General features: G+C 44.1%; 1 protein-coding gene across 2 annotated transcripts in view; it reads right to left on the minus strand.

The window, feature by feature from the left end:
• Positions 1-14,899, minus strand: part of ADGRD1 (adhesion G protein-coupled receptor D1) — a 276,194-nt gene that overhangs the window by 73,429 nt on the left and 187,866 nt on the right. The gene's annotated exons all lie outside the window — the stretch shown is intronic.

The following is a 14,899-nucleotide window of genomic DNA, read 5'->3' on the forward strand; positions in this document are numbered from 1 at the left end:
TTTATATATTATTTTATATTATTTTACTGAATGTTGAATGTTATTTTATTTGCATATTGTATATTGTATTATGCATATTGTCTTATTTATATGATGTTAGCCGCTCTGAGCCTGGCTTTGGCTGGGGAGAGCGGGATACAAATAAAAATTATTATTATTATTATTATTATTATTATTATTATTATTATTATTGGGAAGCCGTCTTCCTTCCAACTGTGGAGGCAGAGGACAGCCATCATGAGTAATGGCAGTGACAGTCGTGTCTCTGAGAACCAGGTGCACCAGTCCTAGCACCAGCATGTGTGTTTGGGCACAGAAAGCGGGCTCACACCCCCAACCTCTGCGCGGGGCTGGCTTCAGCCTCGCGCGACCTAGGGAATCAGCTGGCCGCGGGGGCGTGGCCTGGGTCATTTAAAGCCGGCGCGTCCCTGGGATCTCCCCTTTACGTCCTCGCCCCAGCTGCGGTTTGTCTCTCTTTTCTCCTGGTTTTCTTCGCTGTTTTGTTGCTGCTGCTGGTTATTTTCTCTAAAGCGTGCTCCCGAGAGGTGACCCCTCGGGGAGTGCCTAGGGATGTGCATCTCAGGGGCTCCCCCTGCTGGTTAACCCTTTCCGGTTCTCATGCCGGATAGTCGGATAGGACCAATGCCTAAAGCCAATAAAAAGTTTGGTCATAGGGGTATATCTGTTAGAATTCCTGCTCCATGATTGTAGTCATGGGATTGTTGTCTTTCACATGACGGTATATGTTTTGACTCCACAGAGTGGGAAGTGGCGGAGACAGGATGTTTGTTTTTCTGTGTTCCGTGAAGTAGGACTATTGGCCTTTGTTCTTTTCTCTTTGCTGTCTGATGCTAGAGAGAGGGGGAGCCATGTTGCGGTGCTCCGTGTGTGTTTATATGTAAATAAAGCAGATTAGCCAAAATGCTGAGTTGCTGAGGTCTGTCACGAAAAGCTGTGAAGACTCTGAGGATCCCTAAGTGTGCCAGTGTCGGATGGCATCGGTCGCTGTGATGTTCGGGCAGAAGAAAGCTTTTGAAGCTCCCAAACGATTGACCAGGAGGGAGGGAACATGCCAGTCGGGTCCTACTCTCTGCCAGGGTCTTACTCGAGTGTAGGCTGAACTCCTGACAGTATCAACTGTTGCAACATCATCTTGCTTTGCTTTCAGTTATGAACCTCTTCTCTTGCTTGTGTACCTTAGAATCTTGCCTTCTGAACCTGACGCCCGCTGATGAAATTGTACTGCTTTTGGCGTGAAAAAAGATCTCACCCTTGCTTGCAAGTAGGAGTTGCTGTCATGTTTAGGGATGGGAGCCTGACAAATAAACAGCAAACCAATGGATCGGCCCCAGCGCCTTTAACAGAGTCCCCTTTTTGACACCCGAAATGCTCACTTGCAAACGTTCAGCACAGCCATAATGATTACTTTCTAGGACAGCTATATTATGTTAACTGACCCTTGTGAAGGAAGAGGGTAAACTTGCTGATGGCCAGGAGTTGCAATTTGTCCAGAAAACCTGATCAATAAACGTGGCCCTGAACCGCGGTTATTAAAAGGTGATCGCTGGCCTTGCTGCTGTAGATAACAATATTCTGTATCTTTGATCCAGCTTCCCAGAAAGAAAAGAAAAATCTAATCTCTCTTGCTTCTGCTCTCAGCACTGCCTCCCAGGAAAAGCAATATCACCCTCATCTCCTTTAATAACACTCCAGAGTCAATGGCTCCCAATCCAAGCTGCTAAAAATAGCTTCCAAAATAGAAAGTACAACGAAGTCTCCCTGGAGATAATATGATCGGCACAGTTACCGCATAAAAATGTCACCAGCCAGTTACTCTCTCTTGAGAGCTACCAAAAGGGGGCGGGGGAAGGGAGAGTGTTGTGCATAAAAACTATTGAGTTTTAAGATCCCATCATACTGTTCTAGTAGGGGTGATTTGCTCTAATGAATGGCAACCGATAACCCTAAAAGAGGGAGAATGAAACTGCATGTTTTCTTGGAAGGATAATCATGTTGCAGTGCATGTTGGGAGAAAAGGTTTGCTTTCACAAGGCTGCATAGGTCCCAGGGCTGAATAGAATAGAATAGGTCTGTGAAGTTCATCTTGTCCAACCCCCTGAAACACAGGAATGTTCTAGCTCAACGCGGTGCTCAAACACATGACCCTGTGATTAAGATCCATGTGTTTATGCCGGAGAACATGAGAAGTAGATTTTACATGTTTGCTAACTTTACTTATATAGGTCTATGTTCCCAGGGTCTCTAACATGGGGGGACGGGGACATTATTTTATCCCAAGGGCCACATTTCCTTCTGGGCCATATTCTGGGGTCCACATGCCAGTGATGTGCAGCGCTAGAAGCAAAAGTGAGTAGAACAAGAGATGCACATTTTACCTTTATACATTAGGCTATTTTCCACACACATCCTTCTCCGCTCTCCATCCAGGGAAGCAAGAGGCTTTGCCAGAGTTCAACGATACATTCCAGTCAGGCAAATGCATCTCAGGAGGATGCAAATGCGAGGCCCTGTGAGTCTTCTGTGCCCAAGTACACATGGTGGTGCTTGGGCTGGTGCAGAAGACTCAAGGTGGGACTCAGGAGAGAGTGCAGCCTGGAGAGAGGCCTGGGGGCCATATGAGAGGCCCCTGACCCCAAGTGCTTTTTTCTGGGGGTACTCAAGGGGTACACAGCACCAGTACCTTCCACCCTCCATGTTAAAAGTGTGGTGCTCACTGTAACAACTTAATGCTGAGTACCAACAGCTTTCCCCCCTAAATAAAAACACTGTCTAAACCTGAAGTTCCCTAAAGTTCCCAAATTGGAGTCAATTTGATTAACCCCCCCCTTTTCTTTTTTCCTTTCTCCTCCTGTGATGAGGCTGCATTTTTAATTTTTTAATGGTTTAATGTTGTATTTTAATCTTGTTTTTAAGTTGTATTTATTCAACTTGTTTTTACTATTGGTTGTTAGCCGCCTTGGCTGGGGAGGGCGGGGTATAAATAAAAAAAAAATATTATTCTTTATTATTATTCCAGACAAGAAAGCTGTATTGCACTCCCATCCCTATTACAGTAATGGAAAAAATACTTTCGTGGTCTACACCTTTTAAAATATGCCCAAAAGATGGCAGGGCAGACTTCCAGCCAATTTTGACTGGCAAACAATTGCACAGGGCCTGAGTGACAGGCAAGCAAACAAACAGGTTGAAGAGGAGTAGTAGGTCCAGGGGGGCTCTTGTTATTCACACACACATACACACACACACACACACACACACACACACACACACTGGGGTGTAGGTCCTCAGCAGATGGCCATGCATGCCAATCCATGTTGCCAACCTTCCGGTGGCCCCAGCCCAAGGGCCAACAGTTGCTGTAGCTTCGTGGTAGGTCAACTACTTTGAATCCAGAAGGTAGCAGTTTCAATCCCTGCCATCGCCAGCTAGGGCTGGGGAAAATTCTCTCCCTAAAACCCATGGAGAGCCACTGCCAGTCAGTGTAAACAATACTGAGCTAGGTAGACTAATGGTCTGGGTCACAGAGTAATAAAGGTAAAGGTAAAGGGACCCCTGACCATTAGGTCCAGTCGTGACTGACTCTGGGGTTGCGGCGCTCATCTCGCTTTATTGGCTGAGGGAGCCGGCATACAGCTTCCAGGTCATGTGGCCAGCATGACTAAGCCGCTTCTGGCGAACCAGAGTAGCACACGGAAACGCCGTTTGCCTACCTGCTGGAGCGGTACCTATTTATCTACTTGCACTTTGACGTGCTTTCAAACTGCTAGATTGGCAGGAGCAGGGACCGAGCAACGGTAGCTCACCCCATCATGGGGATTTGAACCGCTGACTTTCTGACGGCAAGTCCTAAGCACTGTGGTTTAACCCTCAGCGCCACATAGAATAATGGAAATATAGAGTTAGAAGGGACCTCTGAGGATCATCTAATCTGACTGCCTATAAGGCAGTTTCCTGTGTTGTACTCCCCTCCCTTTCTCTGAGACAGAACTACATGTTAAGTATCAGAAAGCTGTCCCCTGGCTGTAGGTGGGGAGGGGGAACAATTTTGGCCCATCTCTACCCAAAGGATAAATGTTGCTGTTTCCTCTGTCTCATCAAGAAACTTTCTGTCTTTGGAGGGAGGTTCTCTCTTTGTCCTTCTTCGAAGCGGAAACATCAAATATCTGTGCAATCTGCTCTGCGCTTTGAGGGATGAAGTGGGTTTAAATTGGGGAGGGGAAATAATAAACAAATGCGCAGGAAAATATCAATGCCGAAACATTCATTCCACAGAAACATTTCAGACAAGTCTGTTTAGGTGGTATATAGCCTTAACCTGCTTCCTTTACCCAGAGCATATTTGAGATGTCCCCAGGATTTAACTTGATTATTTATCAGCTTAAAACTGCACTGGAGAAGAAAATTAAATAGAGAGCTCCCTGGCAAGATAATAAAACTTATGCAGATGAAATGCCAGGCAGTCATCTGGATAACAAGAAGAACTAATTCCATGAATGTAAAATGGTGTGCAGATCACCCTGCTCAGTTCTCGTCTTCTTGGTTTTAATGGAATATTAGAAGATAAACTGGCAAAATTCCGGTGGTGTTTGGTAGGCTGCGGTGGCCAAACAACTGGCGTTCATTACTCTGAAATAAACAGATTGACTCACTAAGAACCAACCGGAAAGGGAAGAAATCAAATTCACTTAGGGCCATAATGCTGAGTTTTCTTTGATAAATCCGCCTACAGACAATGTAACTGTTAGGTTTCTGTTTGTGCCACTGTGCAGTTTTTGGAGTCACAAGACTCTGTTTACATTCCAGACTGTTGGAAGTCTCACAGGAGATGGATGTTGATGTTACTGGTTTCCTATTTCTTTGTCCCAGTTGGTTCTCTGACTTCACAGAGAGATGTATATTCTTTTCTGTCTGCGTAGTTAGAAATAAAACATAGCAATGTAGCTCATATCTCTCGTCCTTCTGCTGCTGTTTGTATACTCTATGGAATGGGATCGTGCCTGGAGCCTCACCAAAGACTTAAGTCATTAATCACCGTCCAAGGAGATTCCAAAGACTTGACCAGTGGAGGAGTAGCTCGGTCATACGGAGTTCCGACAGTAACACCCGGCACAAAGGTGCTCATGCATTTCAGCACCTGCTTGGGCATCTTGCGGTTGCTGGCAAGCTGTGACATATGGACGATCTTATGGCACAGCAAGTTGAGATAAGCACATTAAGGCCTCATAGACACTAACAAGCATTATTAACCAGGGCTGAAACAGAACCACTCATGAAGTTTGCGTTCTGGAAACATAGCCTTGTTGATTCTTCAGCGCTCCGTTTGCTGCAGAATATTTCTTTTCTTATATCTCATTAGGAGGAACTTTTACATAATACCTGCACACATTTTTAAGAACCCGATGGTTTAGTGTGGCAGTACAGGCAATTAGAAACTCCCTGCCTATTGGTATCAGGCAGGAGCCTTCGCTGTACTCTGCTTGGTGCCTGCTGAAGACATTCTTTTTAAAGATTTTTTTCCATTAAGTTTTCAAATTTTTTACGTATATACTTCAATACATAGATTTGTCATTTTTCGACTTCCCATCCCATTTTCCATTGCGTTTTAGTTTCTTCCCCATTGCTGCACAATGCCTTCTTTTTCTTACATCGCTTCAATACTGTATTCTCTCATTCCTTTTGTTGATCATATCTCGAATCCTGCTCACAAGTTCATCAAGCTATAGTATTTTCCTAAATAGTCCAAAAAGGGCTTCCAATCTTCCACCAAACAATCATCATTCGAGTCTCTTATTTTGGCTGTTCACTTTGTCATTTCTGCATAGTCTGTCACCTTACTTATCCATTCTTCTTTGGTAGAAACTTCTTCTTCCTTCCATTATTGTGCAGTAAAGAATCTTAGCCACTGTTGCTACATACATAAATAACTTAAACACCTTTTGGGGAACTTCTGTCCCTGGAGACATTTTTATTACAAGCCTACCCAAAATGTTTAGGAAGTTAAGTTGTTTCAGTCCATTCTATTCTATTGTGGTTTTAACTTTCTCTCTGTTTTAAATTATGGCTATATACAGATAATTTCATAGTCTTTTTCTTTTTTGTAAATCGCTTTGAGGGATTCCCCACAATCAAGGGATATACAGTGGTACCTTGGTTCTCAAACTTAATCCGTTCTGGAAGTCCGTTCCAAAACCAAAGTGTTCCAAAACCAAGAGGCGCTTTCCCAGAGAAAGTAATGCAAAATGGATTAATCTGTTCCACACTTCAGATACAAGATATCTGAAGAAATGTGCACACACACAAAAGCTTATACCGAGAACAAACTTAGTTGGTCTCTAAGGTGCTACTGGACAATTTTTTTATTTCTTAATATATTTTGACTGCTTCAGACCAACACGGCTATCTACCTGAATGTAAATAGTGTGTTTGTGTATAATGGTATATGCTGGTATAGACCTAGCAAATACAACTCTGCTAAATGGCTGCTTCCTGTGGTGAGCTTAAGTGCTTCAATGAGGTTCTGCAGTGTATACACAAAAAAACACCGACAGGAATCACCCCTTGATGTGCTTAAGAAGGTAAAGGTAAAGGTACCCCCGCCCGTACGGGCCAGTCGTGTCCGACTCTAGGGTTGCGTGCGCATCTCGCTCTAGAGGCCGTGAGCCGGCGCCGTCCGAAGACACTTCCGGGTCACGTGGCCAGCGTGACGAAGCTGCAGCTGGCGAGTCTGCACCAGCGCAGCACACGGAAACGCCGTTTACCTTCCCGCTATAAAGCGGTCCCTATTTATCTACTTGCACTTAGGAGTGCTTTTGAACTGCTAGCTGGGCAGGAGCAGGGACCGAGCAACGGGAGCTCACCCAGTCACGGGGATTCGAACCGCCAACCATACGATCGGCAAGTCCTAGGCTCTGAGGTTTTACCCACAGTGCCACCCACGTGCTTACCTGGGCTTTAATTAAAGCATGGGAAGCCAGGATGGCTGGTTATTGAGTGCCTATGATCAACATACCTGCCTGTTTTGTTTTAACGGAAGTTTTTCCATAGGCATACAGTGGTACCTCGGATTACAAACAATTTTGGTTACAGACTCCGCTAACCCAGAAATAGTACCTTGGGTTAAGAACTTTGCTTAAGGATGAGAACAGAAATCGTGCGGTGGCAGTGGGAGGCCCCATTAGCTAAAGTGGTACCTCAGGTTAAGAACAGTTTCAGGTTAAGAACGGATCTCCAGAATGAATTAAGTTCATAACCAGAGATACCACTGTGTGTGTGTGTGTGTGTGTGTGTGTGTGTGTGTAAAATAACAATGAACAGCTGCTAGTTGTGTAGTATGTAGGAAGTATGGCTTCCCACACTTGTGCTAATGCCCAGCTATGGACATTGCAGCGTTTTCAGGAACTGCTTCCCCCTATGAAGGCTGAAGACGGCGGGTGACCAGGGAGCCCATTTGCAGAAAGGACACCCACGAATCCCCTCACCCTCCTTGAATGAAAGGCAAGTGAAAAACCAGCAAGAACAAAAAAAAAAAACACATCCCACCCATGACTCCCTGAATTTCCCCCCCCCCCTTAAATAATATATTTGAATACAGTTTATTTTCTCAATATTTGATGGAGAATATTAAGGGAGGGGAGAATGAAGCTTTCTTTCTTTTCTTTCTTTTTGACACAACACAAATAAAAACCAAAATATGCTTAAGCCCAATGATTTGCAAGGTTCTTTTTCTCTCTTTCTGGGGCATGCACTTGGAAAAGGTTTCTCCTGCTTCTAGAAAACAGTATAGTCCAAAAGGATATTCACTTCCAGTTTTCTGGGGAGGAATTCATCTTGCCAAACTGATTTTTTTTTCTCATAGCCTCTAGGAAAGGAGGCCAGGAACTTCCTCTAGCATAACAGCAAAGAAGCAATTGCCAAGTGGCAAAATCTATCTTTCCAAGAGTTCAGAGCCCAGACTCCCACCAGTTCCTCCAAGCTGAAATCCCAAAGGAAAGCAAGCAAATAAATAAACCAAAATGGCCTGGAAGGCAGCAGAGAGGTTAAGTGAAAAAGTCCAGCAGAAACCATTTTTCATATGACAAACCATCTTATTAAGCAGGAGAAGGAGGAAGAAGAAGAGAAGAAGAAGAGTTTGGATTTGATATCCTGCTTTATCACTACCCTAAGGAGTCTCAAAGCGTCTAACAATCTCCTGTCCCTTCCTCCCCCACAACAAACACTCTGTGAGGTGAGTGAGGCTGAGAAACTTCAGAGAAGTGTAACTAGCCCAAGGTCACCCAGCAGCTGCATGTGGAGGAGTGGGGAATCGAACCCGGTTCACCAGATTACGAGTCCCCCACTCTTAACCACTACACCACATAGAATCATAGAATTGAGGGGTTGGAAGAGACTCCAAGGGTCATCTAGTCCAACCCCCTGCAATGCAGGAATCTGAGCTAAAGCATCCATGACAGATGGCCATCCAACCTCTCCTTAAAAACGTCCTTCTGAGGTCTACCACCTTCTGAGGAAGTCCCTTCCACTGTCCAACAGCTTTTACTATCAGAAAGTTATTTTTGGTGTTGATTCAGAATCTCTCATCTTATAACTTGAAACATTGGCTCAGGTGCTTCCATCCTGAGCAGGAGAAAACAAGCTTGCTCCATTTCCCACGTGTCAAATGGCAAGCTTGTTTTCCCCTGCTCGGGAGAGGAGGACCCAAACCAAAGGTGAACCGCAATGGTGTTTTTTTTAATGTGTTATGTGCCACTTATCTTCTGTTCTGAATCACTTAGGCAACAGGACAATTTCCTGACAAATCTCCAAAGAATTCTATAAGGGGAAGGCACTTTATTTTCCCCTCTCCACCCCCTTCCTGACAACAGGAAGCTTCCATAAGCAAAGGCTCACAGTTCTGTGCACTTGGCAGAATGAACGCAAGCGGGAGATTTTGGATGAGCAGGAACATTTGGTGCACTGCCTCTCTGATTACTGCCGAATTTGTTTTACTAAACTAATTTCTCCTACGCCATCCAAGCAGATGCTGAGGTTTAAGCCAACAAATCCCTTGCTTGCAATAACACCCCTCCTCCCACCCCTTTGATCCTACATCTATTCTCCAATGCCTGCTAAGGGCAGATGCACAGTAGGGTTAAGCTGGATGTTTTCCAATAAACATTTCCAGAGCTCTTGGGAGAGGATAAAGGGTTTCTTGACCCCACCAAAGCTTACTATTCTCACTGATGATCACAGGCTGCAGCTTCATTTTTATTTTTAATGGTCTTCTTTTTTACAGTGACATTGTGATGCAGCCAAATAACATGGCTGCATTGAGATGTCACTGAGGGCATGCAAGGTGAAAAGTGCTTCAGAGTAAAGGCAAGGTCTATCCAAGAAGCATTGCCCTCACTCTAAATTCCCTTGGTGATGAAATAAAAATTTTAAGGTCATATATATATATATATATATATATATATATATATATATATATGATAAACGTTCATAACTGCATATATAAACCACATGTCTGAAACCCCACAGAAAAAGTCCTGAAAACATTTTGTCCCTCCCAAATTGACCTCAAATATTTCTCTGCAAGGTCGAAGGAAAATGGAAAAACCTCCCCATTGTCTTTTTGTTCACAAATCCTGTCTTAAGGATATGTCTGTGTATTAACAGGGTGAGCCTGTGCCCTGGCTCAGGAACTAAGTATTTGTCATTACAAAAGACTGGCCAGGCTCCACAGGGTATCCAATCAAGTGACCATTAAAGAGGTAACCTGCCAGACAGGAGATAAACAATGCACTCAGATTTCTGTTGTAGACCGCCTTTTCTGTAATGTAGGTATGATGTTTGGGGGGGGGGTCTTGGGTTACACACCTACTGTGATGGATGTATGATGTATGGAAGGGTGGTCTTGAGCTCCAGGGAAGGTAATTTAAAATGTCTATATAAGGGCAGGCACACCTTTGTTCGGGGTCCTCCTCCTTCTCCTGTGTGTGAGGGGAGCATCCTGTTGCAACAGTTCAATAAAAATCAAGCTTACAAGCTGCTTTGCTTCTCAATATTTTCTGGTTGGCCTCTGTTATTTTCTCCGACAGATGGAGAACCTACAAAGGACTCTATAAGGGCTCTTTTGTCCCCCATAAGGGAATAAGGGCAGATTTTTGTTTATTACAGTGATATCATATCACTGTATGGCTATAGTGGAGAGCAGGTTTGTGAGAGTAAGGTTTCCTTCCTTTTCTCTCTCTCTCTCTCTCTCTCTCTCTCTCTCTCTGTGTGTGTGTGTGGCAAACAACAGAAGCAGCCATTCCTCCACTTAGCATTCTACCTGAGGCTGCCTTTGTTATGTTTTTCTACCCAATAACACAACTTTGGAGCAGAAAGTGAGGAGGAATTAAAGAACCTCTTAATGAAGGTGAAAGAGGAGAGTGCAAAATACGGTCTGAAGCTCAACATCAAAAAAACGAAGATCATGGCCACTGGTCCCATCACCTCCTTGCAAATAGAAGGGGAAGAAATGGAGGCAGTGAAAGATTTTACTTTCTTGGGCTCCATGATCACTGCAGATGGTGACAGGAGTCACGAAATTAAAAGATGCCTGCTTCTTGGGAGAAAAGCAATGACAAACCTAGACAGCATCTTAAAAAGCAGAGACATCACCTTGCTGACAAAGGTCCATATAATTAAAGCTATGATTTTCTCAGTAGTCATATATGGAAGTGAGAGCTGGACCATAAAGAAGGCTGATCACCAAAGAATTGATGCTTTTGAATTATGGTGTTGGAGGAGACTCTTGAGAGTCTCACGGACTGCAAGAAGATCAAACCTATCCATTCTGAAGGAAATCAGCCCTGAATGCTCACTGGAAGGACAGATCCTGAAGCTGAGGCTCCATGAGAAGAAAAAACTCCCTGGGAAAGACCCTGATGTTGGGAAAGATTGAGGCACAAGGAGAAGGGGACGACAGAGGACGAGATGGTCGGACAGTGTTGTTGAAGCTACCAGCATGAGTTTGACCAAACTGCGGGAGGCAGTGAAAGACAGGAGTGCCTGGTGTGCTCTGGTCCATGGGGTCACGAAGAGTCGGACACAACTAAACGACTAAACAGCAACATTTACCTGCATGACTGTGACCTCAGATTAAGTAAGTAAAGCATTTTTAAACTTACTTCAGAGTGTCTTCTGTTTCATTGCATGAGGGTAGAAAGGGAGCCAGCTGCCTCAAGCAGCTGGAACATAATGAATGAAGGTTTAATATCCTATTCCTATGCTTCATTAATAATGATGGGATTTAAACACTCCTACTGAGGCTCTCTGTGTGTAAGTACTGTGGTTTTAAAACAGGCACTAGCCTGTTTTGTTTTTCTTTGCTAGTTAATCCACCTGAGGGTGGCATGGAGAAAAGCAGGTGAGAGGCGTAGCCTGGGGCAGGAGCATGACCAAGGGAGTGTTCTAAGAGCAAATCAGAAGGTCTGGGGAGCCACATTCAATTCCCTGCCCCCTGGCCCAAGTTTCCCCACCCTTGTTTTAGCTCCAAAAGGGCTTCTGGTGCAATTTACAATGATCAGTAATGAGACAGTCCCTGCCCCATGGATTTACAATCCAAAGGACATGACACAAAAGGAAAAGGAGGGGAAAGAAAAATGGGAAATGCAAGTGCCAGTTCATGAAGCTACAATCTTCTCAGTGTTGTTGTTTTTAATGATCAAAATATATCTGCCTATGTTTTGAGAGGAAGTATTTAGCAATGTGCATTTTGAGAGCTAATACATTTAGAATTTCATATTCTGAGAAGAAATGGTTCCATTAACAGGAATTTAAAAGCAGGTTTCCATGTGTGTGGATTTTTTTTAAGAAAACAAAATGTGGTGGTTAATTCAGAAATGGAAGAGAACAGAGAGCAGATCCAACATTCTCTATCCACTAATGCAAGCTCCCTTGTGCCAGCAGATAACAGATATTAAACTGAGCACAGCAAAATAATCCAACACAACAACTGTGTTACTGGTTGCTTGTTGTGCAACAACTAGTTCATGTTGTGCAATCCATCACACTAGACTCTTTGGCAATGTACTTGTTGCACTGGCAGAACCCTGTTGTGCAAGGGAAAACACAAGTATAGCACTAAGTGACTAAGTTCGCGCTACACTGGATGCAACCCAGGACTATCGGAGAACACGTGTAAAACTGAAGTGGACCTGAAACAGAGTGACTTGCCCATCCCTATTCCTAATGTAATGCTTCAATTTTAAAAAGAGAGAGAAAAGAAACCCAGGAAATTCAGAACTCCACAATATGGAGAGAATTTCCTTGACGAGAATTGCAAAAGGATCTGCAGCTGGCATTTGAATTTTCTCTTTGACAACAAGCTGATGCGCCTTCTGAACATAGCATGCTTAACAATCTGTACATGATAGGTGGGTGCAGAAATATAGAGTGTTCACTCAGAGAGAGAGAGAGAGAGGTGGGTGGATGGGTGTGTTATAATGTTTCACCTTATAAAATAGCACATTACTCATGGCTATGGGATCCAGTGGTCTAAAGTGGCCCAAATAGAAACAAGGAAGATAAGACTTTGGAATTAGAAATAAAGGCATCAGAAGGAGAGGTGGAAAAGAACAGGCAGCGAGGATAACCAGAAAACATAAGCAACAATTAATAAACATATAAACGGATGTCACTCACCTGTCGCTTCCCCAGACCACAGCCTAGCTGTTAATTATTCCAATCACAATGATGATATAGCTACATAATTGCTGTAATTGGTTCTTGATTCAGCTCCTAAATGTATGCGTGTGTGCTTAAGAGATAATGCATGTTTTAAAATATTTTCTAAACGATCCACAATTACACTGATAATTTGCCTTTGATCATTCATGTTTTTGTTACTCCCACTTCTTTTCTTTTCCAGATTGGGAAGCTTTGACAAGCATAATTCTTACCTCCCCAGAACAATGCCAGTGAGGCAGCCTTTGTCTTGCGGAGGGGAAGGAATGGATGCAAATGAGGTTCAGTGTCAAGGGGGGGCGACTTTTAAAAATAATAATTATGATGGGGAGAAGAAGAGATGTCATAGAATTCCAACAGAAATGGGAGCAGAAATTGCTGGTGTCTGCTTATTCATCCATTCTTTGGGACACAAATGAATCAAGTGAATTAGTATCTCTACAATTACCGTATTTTTCGCTCTATAACACGCACCTGACCATAACACGCACATCGTTTTTAGAGGAGGAAAACAAGGGAAAAAACATTCTGAATGAAACAGTGGATGTATCATTTTTGGGCTTCATGCTGTGGCCACAGACATGTGATCTGATGGTGAATTTGGGGTGACCCAATGCAAAAATCCTGAGAATTCCTGTGGATCCATGCTTTGTAACCACGTTTTTGCACCATTGCAGCCCCAGGCAACAGTGGGTGCGTGATTTTGGGGGGGCAGGCTGTAGCCATGGACATGCTATGTGATCTGATGGTGAATTTGGGGTGACCCAATGCAAAGATCCTGAGGATCCATGTGGATCTATGCTTTGTAACCACATTTTAAGTGGGGAGCGAAGGAAAAACAAAGAAGGGACATGAGAGGGGTGTGCAGAGAAGCAGCTGGCTAAGAATGAAGGAGAGGGATTTAACGGGAGGGAGGAAAGAAAGGCAAAAGTTTCCCCCCACCCAAGCCAGCCATCTCTCTCTCTCTCTCTCCCTCCCCCCTCTCTCTCTCCCTCCCCCTCCCCCCTCTCTCTCCCTTCCCCGCTCTCTCTCCCTCTCCCCCAGCAGCACCGGAGCACAGAGAGGAATTCCCCTCTGCTTGCCTGGAGGGGAGGGGCTTTCCCTGCTCTTTGTTCCGTTTCAGCAAACATAGCAACGAAACAGATAAGGGTGGGCAGTAAGACCCTTAGGCAGAATGCAGGAAAGCAGCCGCTTCCTCTTTTCTGGTTTCCCTTCTCCGTGAAGTGGAGCGATTTGATTTTTGCCTGATTTTTCGGCTCCAGGGACCACACATTCGCTCTATAACACGCACAGACATTTCCCCTTCCTTTTTAGGAGAAAAAATCTGCGTGTTATAGAGGGGAAAATACGGTATTTTTGTTTTTAGTTCCCAAATGATACCTGTATGTTTCTGCTCCAAGCTGCAATACAGTTTTGCTCAGTTTGCTCTAAGATTACATCCGCAAGCTCCTTTCATACCCTTGGATGCAGATCACCAGACCCTGGAAATTTGAATTCATTTTGAGAAGTGTTCACTTTAAAGGTTTTGACCTTTAAAGCCCTTCACGACCTAGGACCCTCGTACCTACGGGACCGCCTCTCCCAGTATGCCCCACAGAGAGCCTAAAGGTCCATAAATAGCAACACCCTAGTGGACCAGAGCCCTGCAGGATCTGATTTCTTTCCGCAGGGTCTGTAGGACAGAGTTGTTCCGCCTGGCCTTTGTCTTGGAACCAATTTGATTCCCTCCCCCTCTTTCTTTTTCCTTTTTCCTTTCTCCTCCTGTGATGAGGCTGCATTTTAATATTTCAATGTTTCAGTATTTTAATTGTTGTATTTTAATCTTGTTTTTAAGTTGCATTCATTCAACTTGTTTTTATTATTGCTTGTTAGCTGCCCTGAGCCCGGCCTTGGCTGGGGAGGGCGGGGTATAAATAAAAATTATTATTATTATTATTATTATTATTATTATTATTATTATTATTATTATCATCATGGGCTGCAGCTTCCTCCTTGCATCACTTATAGTAGTACCTTGTTTTGCAACTGGGATCCATTCCAGAGCCCCGGCCGCTAGCCAAAAAGGATGCAGGGCAAAGTGCTGCGTCTGCACCCATGTGTGGAGCGGTTTGTGCTTCTGCACATGTGCAAGCGGCAAACCCAGAAGTAACCCATTTTGATACTTCCGGGC

This window comes from Podarcis gaigeae, assembly GCF_964106915.1.
Source record: "Podarcis gaigeae genome assembly, chromosome: 16".
Taxonomy (NCBI): domain Eukaryota; kingdom Metazoa; phylum Chordata; class Lepidosauria; order Squamata; family Lacertidae; genus Podarcis; species Podarcis gaigeae.